We start from the raw sequence: 18454 nt of genomic DNA on the forward strand, positions 1-18454 counted from the left end.
TCGAGACTTTAAGAAAATAAATATCAGAGACTTAGCCACTGAAGCATCTGCACTTCCTTGGAACGACTGTTGGTTTTCTGCAGATATTAATGATAAAGTTGAATATTTTTCGTTCTTAGTAAATTTCTTGTTCGATAAATATGTTCCACTTAGAAAAATTAAAGTTAAGAATAATAAACAGTCATGGTTCAATAGCGTAGTACTTCAGGCTATAAAAGCAAGAAATAAAAACCATTCGCTTTGGAAGAAAACTTCTAAAGTCGAACATTGGCAGGCTTACAAAGTATTGCGAAATCGAACTACTAATATCACCAGGGAGGCCAAGAGGTGTTATTTCCATCGCAAACTTGATGTAAGCCTAGAACCCAAGATTCTCTGGAGTAACTTAAAACAACTTGGTGTTAAGCCCAATCTTAACTCCGAATGCTTGGTTGATGCTGATGTTATGTATGACTTCTTTGCTGTGAAGTTACCAGAAGGGGATAATCCATATATATACTCGAGTGAAGATTCTTCTAATGATCCTGGTCGAATATTTAATTTTTCAAATATAACTGAGGCTGAAACAATACAAGCAATTTTTCAATAAAATCGAACGCTACGGGAGAGGATAAGATCAGTTTAAAATTCATTAAATTAATTTTAGTTTATATTATTGCGCCTTTTACGCATATTCTAAACTTTTCACTAACCTTAAATTTTCCAGATGCTTGGAAAGTAGCTAATATTGTACCTGTTTCGAAAAAAGTTAATGCCTCCCAATCATCTGATTTTCGGCCTATCAGTATTCTTCCGTGTCTATCAAAGATTTTGGAAAAACTTTTATTGAACCAAATTATGAACTATCTGACAAAAGAAAATCTGCTTTCACAAAACCAATCAGGTTATCGTAGGGGTCATAGCTGTTCAACCGCTATGCTGAAGGTAATGGAAGATATGCGGCATTCCTTTGATAACGGCGACCTGAAAATTCTTGCACTGTTGGATTTCTCCAAGGCTTATGACACTGTCTGCCACAAAATTCTTATTCATAAGCTTCAAACATACTTTGGTTTCAGTAGGGATGCTGTAAGGCTCATAAATAGCTACTTGACAAACAGGTATCAGAAGGTAGTGTGTAGAGATAGTAAATCCAGCTCATTGCCGGTGAAATCTGGTGTACCTCAGGGCTCTATTCTTGGTCCAATTTTAATTAGCTTGTATACAAATGACATAGAGAAATGTTGTCAAAATGTATCTATTCATCTTTATGCTGATGATGCGCAAGTATACCTCTCGGCATCTCTTGGGTTAGTGGAGGATCTTGTTTGTCGAATAAATGAAGACCTAAAAGCTATAAATCAATGGTCTAACAATAATAAGCTCTGCCTTAATGCATCTAAACCACAGGCGATTGCCATTTCTCATTATTCTTATAATTTGGATGACGTTTCTCCAATAATACTTAATGGGAATGTTGTGAAATTTGAGAAGACTGTTAAAACGCTTGGATTCATACTAAATAAGCATCTTACTTAGTAGGTTATATTATATATTGAGACATTTATGGAAAACGGCCAATTTTATTAGGGAAGATACCAAACTTAAACTTGTTAAAACTCTATTACTGCCAATAATATCATACCATGAGCTGATATATGGTTGCCTTGATAAAGGTTCCATGAGGAAGTATCAACTTGTAATTAGTGCCAGATATATTTTTCTTAAAAGGAAATACGATCATATTTCCAGCTTCTCAAGAACAATTCTTGAATGTAGTTTATCTTCGTTCTTTGATCGCCGTCGACTATGTTTTATACATAAAATTATTTACTCGCGTTCCCCAGAATATCTGTTTTCGTTTGCTAGGTCAACTCGTACTTGCAACCTTATTATACCGCACTTTAAGTACTCGGTGACATACAGAATGTTTTTCGTTAGAGCTGTGCAATTGTGGAATGCGTTGCCTAATAAAGTAAAGTCAGAACGAAATCCTAAGCGCTTCAAGTTAGTTGTACACCAGATCCTTTGTTAATGAACTTATGAAAAATATCTATGCTTTTGTCTTACTGCAACTCACTTTTTGAATTGATCTCACTTTTTTAATCTCGCTCTGTCAGTAACTAATATTAAATATATATATAAGCAAAAAATTTGTAATAGTATTAAGTAAAAATTTCAAATATGACACTGTAAAAGACCATGTCTTTCATGTGCATTAAATAAATAAATTAAATAATAGAGTTCAAAGTTTACTTCAAAGTATCACGTCTCTGTGTTATCGGTAAGTTCCATAACACTGGAAAGCAAAATTTCCAAGCTCGGACTATTTTTGAATTTCACGATCCGTGGACCTCCCAGCAAAAAATCTTTTTCCATCATGTCACATTGCTGTGGGGTTCTGAGTTATGTTCTAAGTTTCAAAAAACTACCACATGTTGTATATGTGGTGTCTCGAACCCTGTTCATATAGAGAACTCATAATCCTAAATATCACAATCTAATAGAGTCCAAAGCTTCGCTCAAAGTCTCAGGTCTCTGGGGTCTCTGGGTTATCGGAAATTTTTTTAAAACTCGAAAACGAAATTTCCGAATTCGGATCATTTCTTTGAATTTCCATGGTCCCTGGACCGCCTAGCGAAAACTTCTTTCCTATATGTTGTATTGTCATGTGGTCCTGAAGTATGTCCTTAGTTTCACGAAACTAGCTCTACGTAAGTTACTCAAACAGAGGTCGCAAGATTCCACATGTTGTAAATGGACTTTCTAAATATTTCGAGCTCTGTCCCATATGGAAAAGTCTGTACCCTAAATATAACAACCTAATAGACCCCAAAACTTCGTTTAAAGTTTCAGGTGTCTGGGTTATCGGGAAGTTCCTTAACACAAAAAATCAAAATTTCCGAATTCAGAAATTTTTTTTTGAATTTTCACGGTCCTTGGACCACCTTGCGAAAACTTCTATCCTTTATGTCCTGCGATTCTGAGGTAAGTTCTTAGTTTCAAGTTCCTGAAAGCTCGAAAGAAAAATGTCCAAGTTCCGAAAACTCTTTGAATATTCACTATCCCGGGATAGCCTAGCGAAAATTTTGTGTGTCATGTTGCGGTGTCAGAGGTTTCTGAAGTATGTTTTAAGTTTCAAGAAACTAGCTCTTCGGGAGTTTACTCAAATAGCTGCCCCAAGATCCCGCATGTTGTAAATGGACTTTCAAAATAGCCTTGAATATCTGGATCCCTGTCCCATCTAGAAAACTCTTTTGCCTTAAACATTATTACGTAATAGAACCCAAAGTTGCGTCAAAGTTTCAGGTCCCTGATCTATCGGGTAATTTCTTGAAACTCGAAACCAAAATATCAAAGTTCGTATAATTTTTTGAATTCTCACGATTCAGGGACCACCCAGCGAAAAATTTTTATCTTATGTTGTACTTTCATGGGGTTCTCAAATATGTTTAAAAATTTCCACGGGAAGTTACTCGAATAGCAGTCGCAAGATTCCCCATGTTGTAAATGGACTTTCTTAATATCTCGATCCCTGTCCCATATGGCAAAAGGCTTTATCCTAAATATTACAACCTAATAGAGTCCAAAGCTTCCTTCAAATTTTTAGGTCTCTGGGTTATTGGGAAGCTCCTTAAACTCAAAATGAAATTTCCGAATTCAGACAATTTTTTTGAATTTTCACGGCCCCTAGACCTTCTAGCGAAAACTTATTTCCTTTATGCTGCGTTTTCATGCGGTTCTGAAGTAAGTTCTTAGATTGAAGTTCCTGAAAGCTCGAAAGAAAAATGTCCATGTTCGGAAAACTATTGTAATTTTCACGATCCCTGGATCGACAAGCGAAAATTTTTTGGTGTCATGTTGCGTTGTCACGGTTACTCAAATAGCCAAAGCAAAAGTCAAAGTTTCAGGTCTCTGGTTTATCGGAAAATTTCTTGAAAATCTTAAGCAAAATTTCCAAGCTCGGATAATATTTTGAATTCTTACGATCCATGCACCACCTAGCGAAATTTTTTTACCTTGTGTTGAACTGTCATGGGGTTCTGAAATATGTTCTTATATGTTTCAAGAATCTGGGTCTACTTGAAGTTATTCAAATAGCTCTCGCAAGATTCCACATGTTGTAAATGGACATTCGAAATATCTCTGAATATCCCTGTCTCCTCTAGAAAACTCGTTTGTCCTAAATATTTCTACCTAATAGAGCTCAAAGTTCAAAGTATCAGGATTATGGGTTATCGAATTATGTTCCTAGTTTCAAGTTTTTAGCTCTACGGGAATTTCTAAATGGACTTTCGAACTATCTCGATTTCCTGTGCCATTTGGAAAATTCTTTATCCTAAGTATTACCATAAGACCAAAGCTTCTGTCAAATTTTCTGGTCTCTGGGTTATATGGAAGTTTCTTAAAACTCGAAAACGAAATTGCCCAAATCTTCGTTCAGATTTCTGAGCTATGGGAAAGTTTCATTCAACTCGAAAAAAAATGTTCCAAGTTCGGACGTTTTTTAGAATTTTAGCGATCCCTGGACCCCCTAGGAAAGTTGTTTTAACCCCACGTTTAACTGTCACCGGGATCCGATGTGTGTTCCAAGTTTCAAGACTCTAGCTCTCCGGGAAGTTACTTTATTTAGTAAGATAAACTAGTAGTGAACAGACGTGTTTTCAAGCGCTCTACAAAACAATCGTTTAAAAGGAAGGCCTTGGAGAGTGCTATCGAAGTTGATGGTCATTTGCCGGACGCTGGTCAGGTACGTTCCGGTACCAAGCCCGACATCTCGGGAACAATTTGGTATGATCACATGCGACCTTCTAGGCCATACCGACCTCCCACCCCTAGATCCATGAGGAGTTCGGGGTCGCCATAGCCTCGTCTGTTAATGAAACAGGATTCGCCACGGATAGGTGAGGTTGACAATTGGCTTGGAGAAGCTATATGTTGCGCTGGCAACCCCTTGAAAGTGTTGGGCTATACAATACCTTGAATCTATTTGGTATTTTATTCGCCTCTTATAACAGGCATACCTACCGCGGGTATATTCTAACCCCTTAACCCGCTGGGGGAGGGGGGGGGATTCTGCTAGATGGGTCTAACTCTCCTGTGCGCGCCTAACCTAGAGACTTACAAATAGGCATACATACAAGTGAAGCTAATATAAGCGTATTATTAAGGCCTTAAGCTATGTGTAAAGTTTCAGATTCCGAGGTAATCGGAAGTCACCTAAAAACCGATCTCAAGATTCCAAATCTCGAATGAATTTTTCAATTATCGCGACCCATGCGTCTCCTAGCGGGAGCTTGTTCTCCTTTTGCAGCATTATCACAGTGACCTGAACTTTGTTTAAGGTTTCACGTTTCTAGCTCAATGAGAAGTTACTTAAAAATCAAACGCAAGATTCCATATGCTCTACCTACATGGATTTTCTAAATATCTCGGTACCTGCCGCATCTAGAAGAACTTTTTATCCTGAATATTATAACTAATAACCTTGAACTGGCGAAAACAAATATCATATGAACTTTTCAATTATCTCAACCGGGCGGAAATTTTTTCTTCTTTTGTTCAATTGTCTCGGTGACCTGACCTATGTTAAGGTATCATATTTCTAACTCAATTGAAAAAAAGAAAATAATAAAATTTTTAGCATTTACTTTATATAAATGGACAGAATCAGCGAAAAATTTATTCTTATATAATAACATATTCTTGCTGAACTTTATTTTAAAATTTTGACATAGAATCTGTAAAAATATTTATGAGAAATAAAAATATAAAAGTGGAGCGGACATAACTTGGATTGGAAAGTTGGCAGAAAAGGAGTCAATTTTTATTTCTCATAAATATTTTTACAATTTCTATGTCAAAATTTTAAAATCGAAGTTCCACAAGCATATATCTTTATATAAGGATACATTTTTCGCTTATTTTCTCCATTTATATAAAGGACATCCTTAAGCATTTTTTCTTTTCTTTCTATTCTCTACTTTTTAGTTCTAGGTGGAAAAGAGTAGTGCCTTATTTATCACAAGGTGAAAAACTTACTTTTATTAATTCAGAATGCATACAATACTTGTATGTATACAATATAGTACATATCATAAAAGTATGTCAAGCTACATTAGTTTTTAAGCTACTTGCAAATTGTTCGTATATGCCAAGTTTGAATTGTTACAAGTGAGTATGTGCATGAAGTTCCAAGATCGTAGCTCAATGGGAAGTGTCTTGAAAATTGATCGCAAGATTCGTCCCGTTCCGCACGATTTTTCTTAATATCCCAATTCGTGCGTCCTCTATCGAAAGTTTTTGCATTATGTTTTATGCTGTCCTCGGCCTCTGAATTATGTTTGAAATTTCAAGCTAGCTTATCGAGAAGTTACTTAAAAGCCGGTTTCAAATTTCCAAATTCATATCTAATTATTTCGATCCGTGCGCCACTTAACTTAATTTTTTCCCCTTTTGTTCCTTTATCACGATGTCTTAACCTATATGTGAAGTTTCACGTTTGTAGCTCAATTAGAAGTTACTTAAAAATGGATCTCAAATTTCCCAACTTGCAAACTCTTATCCAATTATTTCTATCCGTGCGGCACCTAATGGACTTTTTTCCTTTTCTTGCATTGTCTCGGTGTCTTAACCTATATGTGAAGTTTCAAGTTTGTAGTTCAATTAGACGTTACTTAAAAATCAATCTTAAAATTCCAAATTTTTATCTAATTATTTCGATTCGTGCGCAACCTAACGGAGTTTTTTACCTTTTGTTGCATTGTCTCGGGGTGTTAATCTACCTGTGAAGTTCCACGTTTGTAGCTCAATGAGAATTTACTTAAAAATCTATATCAAAATTCAAAATTATCAAATTCCCATCTAAATATTTCGAACCGTGCGCCACCTAACGGAATTTTTTCCTCTTGTTGCATTGTCTCGGTGTCTGAACCTATATGTGAAGTTTCACGTTTGTAGCTCAATGAGAAGTTATTTAAAAATCGATTTCAAAATTCTAAGTTTGCAAATTTTTATGTAATTATTTCGATCCGTGCGCCACTTAACGAATTTTTCCCCATTTTGTTGCTTTGTCTCGGTGCCTTAACCTATATATGAATTTTCACGTTTGTAGCTTAATGAGAAGTTACTTCAAAATCGATTGCAAGATTTGTATTGAAAATGCGTACAAACATTCAACCGACCTAATATAAAGGAAATAAAAACTTAATCGCAAGTGGAATGCTCGAAAAGGATTTTCCAAATAACTCGGTCTTTGTCTCATCTAGAAAAAATTTTTATCCCGAATATTATCTTTAATAAATGCTCTAAGATATGTTCAGAGTTACAGGTTCCGGAGTGCGTGTCATTTGTTTGATTTTAGTTCCTTTTTAAAGCACGCCGTTGACAGCTATTTGTTTGGCGTTTTCATACGAAATATTTTGAAACGACAGCAGTAGCGCACTCCCATATTCAGTCTTAAGAGAATAACCGACCCGACAAGTGGTGAATTTGAATTTTATGTGGTGCAGTGCTGGTAGGATGAGAAAATCAGTTTGAATAAAATCCTTAACCAATATTTATGCAATTGCTGTTGGAAAATTATTTTTAAAGTTAAATCTGGTTTTCAACTTTCTTAAGAATGTAATTATTTATAGAAAGCAACAATTTAATAAAGTGCGAAACCTCCCAGGCATTAACATAAAGTTATTTATAGCCTGAATGTATGATTGTTTTAATGAAATCATTCCCGTGTAACAATTTCTGGTACTTTCGGCTATAGCTGCAGCCGCTAATTTTAAATATACGAAGCTACATATATATTTATTCGGTAGAGATATACAAATGTATTCGTTGTGAGAGAAGTGGGTATTAAAAGAGTATACGTCTACAAAAAATCATGTGCCTCAACTAAACATTAGATTACCATGTGCTTTTGAATATACACAAATGTACGTATGTATATATCTTAAAAAATGTGCAAATAGAAGTGTCATAAAAGGAAGAAATACGAAAAAAGAAGTCAAAGGACTCATTAGGAAAAGCTAAAAATGTTCCCACACATGTACATATATGCGTAAAAAGTGAACCGAGTGTACACAAAAAATAATTGTTTTCACAAAACATAAGTCCAACAATTCAACAAAACTTTCCACTCCATCAAAATTATATTGAAAACTCATGTGGGACATTTTTTGCTACATTTTCTTTTTTTTTTGTTAATTTTAACAACGATTGCAACTAGCGGTCTAAGAAAAAATTAAAAAATGCCGAGACGAATTTTCACTGAGAAGCTTTTCATGGTAGAACTACAGGAATGTTTGCCAAATCACTACCGAGGGGCGACCCAGCTTAGAAAAACTTTTTTCTGGCGGAAAAAAACTATTTTTCCAAATTTTTGATAACTTTTATGTCAGTAAAAAAAGAAAAGAAAAATGTTAAGCATATCCTTTATACAAATTGACAAAATCAGCGAAAAATATATCCTCATATAAAGACATATTCTTGTTGAACTTTGATTATAAAATTTTGACATAGAAATTGTAAAAATATTTATGAGAAATAAAAATATAAAAGTGGAGCGGACATAAATTGGATTGGAAAGTTGGCAGAGAAGGAGTCAACTTATAAATATTCAGACTTTATAATTTTATTTCTCATAAATATTTTTACAATTTCTATGTCAAAATTTTAAATTCGAATTTCAGCAAGAATATATCTCTATATAAGGATACATTACATTGATTTTCTCCATTTTTATAAAGGAAATGCTTAAAAAATTTTTCTTTTCTTTTTACTTTTATTAATTGAGAATTCATATAATTCTTGTATGTATACAATATAGTACATATCAGAAAACTATGTCAAGCTGCATTTGTTTTTAAGCTACTTGAAAATTGTTCATATATGCCAAGCTTGAATTGGTACAAGTAAGTATGTGGATGAAGTTCCAAGACTGTAGCGCAATGGGAAGTCTCTTGAAAATTGATCGCAAGATTCCCCCCGTTCCGTATGATTTTTCCTACTATCCCAATTCGTGCGCCGCTATCGAAACCTTTTGTATTATGTTTTATGCTGTCATCGGCCTCTGAATTAAGTTTGAAATTTCAAGTCTCTAGCTCACCAAGAATTTACTTAAAAACCGATCTCAAAGCTCCAAATTTCCAAATTCTTATCCAATTATTTCGATCCGTCCGCCACCTAACAGAAGTTTTTTTTACTTTTTGTTGCATCGCCCCGGTGTCTTAACCTATCTGTGAAGTTGCATGTTTGTAGCTCAATGGGAAGTTACTTAAAAATCGATCGCAAGATTCCATTCGTTCCGTACTACTTTTCTAAATATCCCGATCCGTGCGCCCCTAGCGAAACTTTTTTTATGCATTTTAAACTGTCATGGCCTCTGAATCAAGTTTGAAATTTCAAGTCTCTGCCTCATCGTGAATTACCTAAAAGCCGGTTTAAGTTCACATCTAGCTATTTCAATCCGTGCGCAATCTAATGGATTTTCCCCCTTTTGTTGCATTGTCTCGATGTCTTAACCTATATGTGAAGATTCACGTTTGTAGCTCAATGAGAAGTTACTTAAAAATCGATCTCAAAATTCCAAATTTCCAAACTTTTATCTAATTATTTCAATCCGCGCGCCACCTAACGGATTGTTTTCCATTTTGTTGCTTTGTCTTGGTGTCTTAACCTATATGTGAAGTTTCACGTTTGTAGCTTAATGAGAAGTTAATTAAACATCGATTGCAAGATTTGTATTGAAAATGCGTACAAATATTCAACCGACCTAATATAAAGGAAATATAGTGCGATTATCTACTTTGCTTATTTCTTTGGAATTTTATGAGCTTTTGAAATTGATCGTTGCAGCACATGAACAATCGAGTTTTTGGCCCCTAACTCCAGATTTTGAGGGTCTATGGAAAATTCTGAGTATGCAGTTTCGGTTATGTATGTAAGTCTCGCAATAAGTCTCATTACGTAATTTTTTTTTATGTGGTATTTTTAAATTTACAATTTATAAATTTGTAGTTTTTTTGCTTGAATACTAACTCTTTGTTTGAAACATAAGGCGTTCGCCAAGTTAACACATTTTTTGTACTATTTATTAAAACAGAGTTTATGATAGTTTTCTAACATGATTAAATTACAAGAGGTTTGCTCGGTTGACAAAATGTTTTACAATTGCAGCCATCTTGACCCCAATTCGCAATGATATCCACTAACTAGGTAATTTCTTTGCAAACTTATGAAAAACATTACTTAGTAGTAGAAATAGGAGGCAAACAATTTAAATTGCCTAATAAGTACTGAACTGCATAATTCCTTAGTTTTATTTTTCCGATTTTATGGTAAAAGTATTAAATATATCAGGATCTACTAGAGTGGCAGAGTAAAGGAAATTTTATAAAAATTGCCTTAGTATTTGATTTTGTGGTAGTATATCCTGAATTAGAAATACCATAACGGATGTTGTACTCATTGAACGTGTTAACTTATTCATTGTTGATGTTGTACTCATTGAACGTGTTAACTTATTCATTCCATACGTTCGGAACATTCGTCTATATTTAAGTATTTATGTAGCGTTTTTATATTTGGAACATTATTTATATTTCGAACGTTCGAACCGCATGTGGTAATATAAAACATAAATGTTCCGAATATTCCAAATTAACGGAATAGAGCTTTCCGAAGTTTCAGAATAAATAGGTAAAAGCACTCCCTGTGTAGCAAGACCGAACATAAGCTGAACTCTTGTGTCAAAATCGAAGCCAGAGTTTCAAGTTCTAAGAAAGTCAACCAATTTTCTATGTTTTCTTTCGATAACGATTGAACCGCGAGATTCTCGAAGCGAATCTAACATTCCTAAGATTCTTTTGACAGGGATAATAAAGAAGAATTCGTTCGCATTTTAATTATAGATCCCATTTCCTTCGTCAGAGGATAACAAAAAGTACATTGGTGACCATGTAAAAAAAAAAGGCAAGTCGCGATAACCTCCGAAGAGATTTTAAGCAGAGCTTCTCTTCCAATTGGGGGTAGGGTACCTAAGTACATGATTTACGCCGACTCCGAGAGGCATGTACAAGGCAGATAAGTTTTCACTGACAAGGGTGACCCCGCTTAGGAAAAGCTTGCTTCTAAATGTTTGATCTTGCTTTGCCCGGGCGTGAACCCAGGATCTTAAGTGCCGTAGGAGCACGTAAATGGGAAAAAATTTTCTCTAAATCAAATTTCTATGTAACGGTTTATGCTAGGGTTATTAAACGAAAAAAACTTGATAGGCCAATTCCTTGACGATACGAGAAAAATCTGATTTTTATAAATTTTTTAAAAATTAATATTGAAAAAAGTTTTCCAAAAGGTCATTTCGCTTTTTTGCCGTTTTTTAATTATTAAAAATAAACTTAAGGCTTTTTTTCTTTAAGACCAATCTCACTATAGATTTTGATTTGCTGAACTAGAATTTGTAAAAAAAGAGAAAGTTACAATCGAAATTTTCAATTTAAAGGTCACCAAAATGTAAGCGATCGATAGGTTTTCAAATTAACCAGAAATCTGAGGTATTTTCCCTAATATAAATTGGACTTAAAACGATGGCGTACATTTTGTTGGTAGTTTTCACGAAAATTTATGTTTGAATATCTCAACATCTCAAAATCGGTAAAAATGTGATTTGGGATTAAAAAATGTTCTTTCGGTTTTTTTTTACAATTAAAAACAGCTCAAGAACGTCAAAATTACGCTTTCAAACATGTTTTTCACCACTAAGTTTTGAAACTTTTAATTGCTTTTGCCTTTTTCATACTGAATACTATTTGAACTTTTAGACAGTATCTGAAAAGTCTTCAGATATAATAGGTAATTTGTAATGATATAGAAAGTCGGTCATATAAATTGTACTAGAGACCAATATTTTAAATTTTATTCGTGCTACAAGTGAAAAATTTTGTGAGATACGATACCTCCTTTTTACATATTCGAGTTCAGCATTTCAAAATATATAAAAGGTTTAACTTTTAACAGAAAAAAACATTTAGTTTTTCTTTTATAAGAAAAAAACGTTAAAAAAAGTGGCTTTTCGAGCACTTTTTATTTGAATAGTCTAGCGTTAAATATTGGCTGTGTAGCAAAAGTAAATACCTCGGATCTCCGCAGAACCTCACTTTATCAGAGACTTGTTGCCGCCTACTGTAACGATGTGCAAGCTGATGGTTGATCACTCACTATACAAAGGTTCTATGGGTCAAAAACATCACCCTCGAAGCCATTTAAAACTATAACAAAAGCGGAAGTGAGAGGCAGAACCACTAATAGGTCTCCAGTTCGGAAGCACTTTTACACCGATTGTTACAATCCTGTTGGTGATATTTTCTAACATTTAGCAGTCGATAATCGCTAGATACAGCAATATAAATTTCTCCCACTCAAAATTTGCAATGATTTTGGGAAAGCCACTTGAGATTAGGTATATAAGTCGTGGAATGCCACAAATGCAAAATTGTTCGCTACAAAGCTTAAGGTTTCCCATACATGGGTTAAGTTAGAATATATTATCTCTTTCTACGCTCACGCAACCTCGGATACGACCAAAATTCCACAGCAGAACAATCTACGATTTCAATATTATAATAATATAATAATAATTATTTATTTACGGTCTTTAAGACTTAGTTCAAGGTAAAAAAAAATATATATATATAATATATAATGACTTACAGTATAAAAATAATTTTGCTTTAAATTTATTAATATTTTCACAGTCTTTTATCGCATTTGGTAATTGATTGTACATTTTATAACCTATATATTCTATAGTCTTCTTCGTGAACTCCGTTCTTATTCTAGGCAGTCGTATATTTCCGCTGCTTCTAGTTCCATAGTTATGTGTTTCATGATTAAAATGTATTCTCCCGTTCAGATAATTCGGTGTTATTCCTAATTTCATATGATGTATAAATTTCAATGTAAAATAATATATCGACTGTTTTACACTGACCCAGTTTAACATATTTAGCATTGCAGTTTTTGGTGTTCTAAGTGAACATTTTAAAATTAATCGCATTGCCTTGTTTTGTTGTATCTGCAGTTTTTTTATTTGTGTGTCATTTGCTAATAGCAGGATTGTTGGACAATAGATAAAGTGCGGTTCAATAATTGATCGATACACTAATATTTTGTGTCGTTGACTAATATATTTACAAGTTCTGTACATAAAACCAATTTTTTTGCAATTTTGTTTTCTAAATAACTTATGTTATCTCCAAATCTAAGGTTTTTGTCGATCAAGACTCCTAGGTATTTGATCTTGTCTACTTGCTGAATTTCAACATTTCTTATCTTCAGAGTAATATTGCTAAGGTTATTGGCACCCATAATGCTTTGATTTTTGCCAAATATCATACATTTGGTTTTATCCACAATAACTTTCAACTTTCTATGGCATAGCCATTTTTAAAGGGAGTCTAAGTCTTCTTGCATTTTCGATACCGCAAAGCCCGCATTTTTTTCACTGATGGTTATCAATGCATCCTCCGCAAATTGTCGAATATTGCAATATTTCAAGCATTCTTTAATATCGTTAATATATATTGTAAACAATAGCGGTGCTAATACTGAACCTTGCGGTAGCCCAATATATACATCAGCAACCGCTGAAACTGCACTTCCAATTATCGTCTTCTGCTTTCTATTACTCAAATAGCTTCTGAACCATTCTAAGGCTTTTCCTCTTATCCCATTATTAAACATAACATTCAGCTGTTCCTATCTATCCACAGTTTCAAAAGCACGTTTTAAGTATAAAAAGACTGAGATCACAACTTTCTTGTCAGTTATATGCTCTTTCCATTCCGCAATAACCATATTCAGTGCTGTTTCGCAAGAATGGCTCTTCCTAAACCCAGATTGTTCAGGTATAATAATTTGGTATTTATCTAGACATGCCACTAATTGATTTTTAACCACGGTTTCCATAATTTTTTCATCTGCGGGTAGCGTATTAATTGGGCGCAGTTCCTCCGGCCTTACTGTATTTTTGACTTTTTCCACAGGTACTATAGTTGATACTTTCCAGCAATTTGGAACAATGCTACTGTTTATTGATTCGTTTATTGTATCTTTGTAGAAGTGAGCAATGTAAATCATGACATCGTTAAATACCCCTTCCGACAAAAGCTTTTTTCCACCCTATTTATTTCTAAAAGATTTAGTAATGTTCATTACATCATCTAACTCTACGTCGGTGAATTGAAAAGTTTCAATTGCATTATTTACACTTGTTTCTGCCGCATTCGGAATTATTTCAATGCTATCATTAATTTCAGCTATGCTCCGTACAAAAAATGTATTTAGGGCATTGACTATGTCGTATCCCTTCTCGAGGCATTCATTGTTAATTACTATTTTGCTAACGACCTTTTTGTCATCGGTGAGCTCAGCAAGATCTTTTAAAGACATGTGGAATGATAGTGAATCGAGCACTTTATATTCCATATATTTCTTCTTTTTATACATAACAGTTTTTTTATATATTTTTTAGCGCCATTATAATCCTCCCAGTTGCCAGTATTTCTAGCAGTATTATAGGATTCAAGTTTTATTTTGTGCAGTTCCCTTAGCTCACGGTCATACCACTTATTCCCCAGTTGTATTTGGATCCTCTTCTCATACGTCAGTGCTTGCATAGCTTCAGTTAAAATATTGTTCAGGATCTCAGTTCTACGTTCTACTCCTACATGAGACACAGAGCTAAAGTCGCATGTTCGCAGCAGATTTAAAAGATTTTCTGCGCTATAGTACTCCCAGTTGGTGACAGTAGCAACTTTTCTCATTTTGCAATATTTAGCTGTTGGTACTTTGAAATGAATTGTTTCATGATCGGAAATTCTATATTCACTTACATGTTCAGTTTTAACTTGCTCATTATTGCTGAACAATAAGTCTATTTTCGTAGAAGAGTGCTCAGTTATTCTTGTGTTGAAATTTATTCTTTGTACCATAGCCATTTGTGCAAATAAACTTATAAGCTGGTTTGAGTATGTTGATGATATATTCCAGGGATGCACCTTAACGTTAAGCTAACCGTTTATCAAAAAATGTCCACCGTTTCCGTTGAAACACTTCGAAATATTATCGATAAAGAAATTATCAAGATAAATTGTATCTCGTTTTTAACCGAAACGAAAAGCTTTCGTTAACGTTAAAAACGTTAACAAAAACGTGATACTTTATGTTTGAATTGTGCTGGCAATGCTATAGCCATGGTGAAGCCGTAAGGTGGTAACAGCGAGCGGACATGCACACAAACTCCATGTAATTTGTTTGTGTAATTCGTTGGTGCTAATGTCAAAAATACTCTGCGAAATGTTCGTACTGTCAAAATTCATGAGAAAAGTTGCAATCAGCTTGGCTAATGCTTTCACCTTTAATGACTCCGCCATCAATCAGCTTTGGCAGCATAGTTTGAAATTAATAATCAACATAAACGATTTGATTTCGTTTTGATATGGGAGAAAACGAAACGAAATCATTTCATTAATTTGACGTTCTTAACGTTAATAAACGAAACGAAATGGCCAACATTATAATAGTTGGAGATTTTAATATTAATATGAATATATCAGGCATGCTTAACCAACGAACCGATATCATTTCGTTACGATAATTAACGTTAATAAACGGAACAAAGCTATTTCGTTTCGTTTATTAACGTTAATTATCCTAACGAAATGATATCGGTTCGTTGGTTAAGCATGCCTGATATATTCATATTAATATTAAAATCTCCAACTATTATAATGTTGTCAGATTGCCTGAGGTGTTCATTGATGACATTGTTTAAGTATGTCATGAAGTCAGCATCACTGCTATTTGGTGAGTGATAGAGTACACCAATTTGCCATTTTAACGCATATTTTTTAAGTTTTATGATAATGCACCACACATTCCTGTCAATAGCTTAATTACACATACGCCACCTGTATGTCTACTGTGGGAATCGCAGCGGATGAATTTATATGTGGAAATGCATAGCTCAGAATCCATAATTATATCTGTTGTACATGTTTCCGCGCATAAAACAATGCTGGGTTTTTTTATTTCAATAAGATGTTCCAGCTCTAGCTTATTTGCTGTAATACTATTAATATTAAAATATATACAGTCCAAGTTGAGCACTTTGTTACGCAGGTTTGTATTAGTTTTTGACTTGTGTTTTGTGGTTACAGATTCCCTCATTGGTTGCTAATAGCCAATCTTCCTCTTCCTTGCTATGAGCTTTTGTTGATACACAGGACACATTCTGTCCATGGAATCGTGATTTTCGTCCAGTCCCATATTTTTCCCCCAAATGGCAAATTAACATTCATGATGTCTTTTAAAAGTTTGTCAACAATGGTAATTACATCTTTAGGAACCATAGATGCTTTGTCCCAAATAAATAAATCGGTTTTAAAATACAAATTTTACAACGTACCACGTATGTATGTATGTAGGTATTTAACTTAAATGGTTTTCAAAATTTCAAATCAAAAATAGAAAGAAATCAGCTGTTCTTATTTGCTTATATGCGGCTACGATGTCACCATAAAAATTATGAAAGTTGTATGTACGAATGTTTTATGAACGTGTGTATGTATGTATATAAAAGTCTCTTGTCAAATATCAACAGAAATCATCTGTAAATCAATTAAAACTTACAGCTTGCACTGCCATCAAGCGTATAATGCAGTGCGCTGCCATCTAGCTTGCAATACAACAATACAGCTTGCGCTCCCATCTAGCATAATGCAGTGCAAATATTCACAATAGTGCCATAGTACAAATAGATTTCTTTGTGGGCTCACAATCGTTTATTTTTAACAAATTATTTTAATTAAATATAGCTAAACAAAAGCACTACGACCAAAATTGCCCAAAGCTCGCTAATAGCCCGAATCTCCATATTTACAACCAAAACTTTATTTATAGATTTGGATTCCAGAGCGAAAAAGGGACCTGCACATAAAAACAGAAATTAGAAATAATATATATGATTAGAAGCAATAAACCTCCGGGGAGATCAAGGCCGATTTCTCATTGGATTTGTAGTGCTCCACTATAAAAAAATAACCGTTACACGAAACATTCGAATTTATAAATTGCAAACACTTTCAAAATTCCACAAAAAAATTAATTTTATTATAAAATTTCATAAACTCGTTTGTTCAGGCTTGAACTCAATATCGCACACCTAGATCAAAATAGCCATCAACACAAAAAATCGCAATGCTCAGAAAAGGGGAAAACTCTCTGCCTCTCCAATATGGAACAATGCAATTTTTTAGTTTTTACAAAGGCTTTTTTCGCTGAATAGTGGAAGTATTAATAAATCGAGTATACAGTTCGGTAGCAATTGAATTGGGAAACCCAGTGATACTCATAATTCAAAATTTCTGATTTTTGAGTTAGCTCCTGTTTGATCTGGGTATGCAATATTGTAACGAATTTAGGGAAACTCCACTTATTTTACCCCTTCTACTAACGTTCATATCGCTAAACTGTTGAATAAATAACTGAATAGTCAATAATGGAAAAATGGTCTTTATTAAACTACTTTGAAAATACTTCACAATAACACTTATACTTCACAACCAATAGCGTGCTTAAATCAAACTGTATACGGACTACTCAGCTTCTGCTGCTTTTATACTCTCTGCTCAAATATCTAGACGTTTCTTCTCCTAGAATCCTCTACCTGGTCACCCCACACGCGCGTGTATTTGTAGTGTGTAACCATATGCGTGTGTATATGTGAGCGAAGTAGTAGCTGATGATGACATGCGTTTGTGAGTATCTCTCTGCTGCTTGTATGTACGTGTGTACATGATGATCAATTTGTTTACATACATACAAGTGTGGCAGCTTGATTTATTGTTGTTGTGGCTTTATTTACTTAGTACCAGCTTAGAGATGGTAATATTCGTCACACTGCCCTCCACCTAAGTCTGATCGTCCCGCTCAGACAAAATTTTCGGTCTACACACTGCCAGCCTTTCCAAATGAACCACCTTCATTTTGTTTCGTGGTTTGCAAATGGCTTGTATGCGGTAAACTACATCGTTGATTCGTTTTATAACTTTGTATGGGGCTTCCCAATTAAACTGCAATTTCGGGTACAAACCTTTTTTTCGTTGTGGGCTGTAAGCAGCACCAAATCTCCTTCCTTAAAACCTTCCTAATAAATTGCTTTATCGTATCTGGATTTCATCTTGTCACTCTTAATCTTTGTTCGTTGCCTTACAAGGTCGTGTATTTCTCTCAGCTCTTCTTCCAAGACACCAGTGGATTTCTTGACATTTCAGAGAGCACAAAAACATAAAATTTTGCGCAAAATTTACTGTTTTTTTGCTCTCTGATTACTTTCTGAATTTTGACTTCTGAATTTTAGCTTCTGAATTTCGAGTTCTGAAATTTGCCTTCTTAATTTTGACTTCTGAAATTTGACTTC

At 34.2% G+C, this 18454-nt stretch overlaps 1 protein-coding gene across 22 annotated transcripts in view; it reads left to right on the plus strand.

Annotated features, from left to right (window-relative positions):
* Window positions 1-7366: 7366 nt before the first annotated feature.
* The window catches only part of RyR (Ryanodine receptor), a 1962175-nt gene continuing 1951087 nt past the window's right edge, over window positions 7367-18454 (plus strand). For 17 of the 22 annotated variants that reach the window (XM_067773075.1, XM_067773079.1, XM_067773080.1 and 14 more), the window contains exon 1: window positions 7454-7910. The gene's annotated coding sequence lies outside the window, so the exon portion shown is untranslated. Of the gene's footprint in view, window positions 7911-18454 lie in introns of all 22 variants that reach the window. The other 5 variants (XM_067773071.1, XM_067773070.1, XM_067773089.1 and 2 more) reach the window with 5 other exon arrangements.

Source organism: Eurosta solidaginis, chromosome 3 (genome assembly GCF_040869045.1).
Source record: "Eurosta solidaginis isolate ZX-2024a chromosome 3, ASM4086904v1, whole genome shotgun sequence".
In the NCBI taxonomy this organism is placed as follows: Eukaryota; Metazoa; Arthropoda; class Insecta; order Diptera; family Tephritidae; genus Eurosta; species Eurosta solidaginis.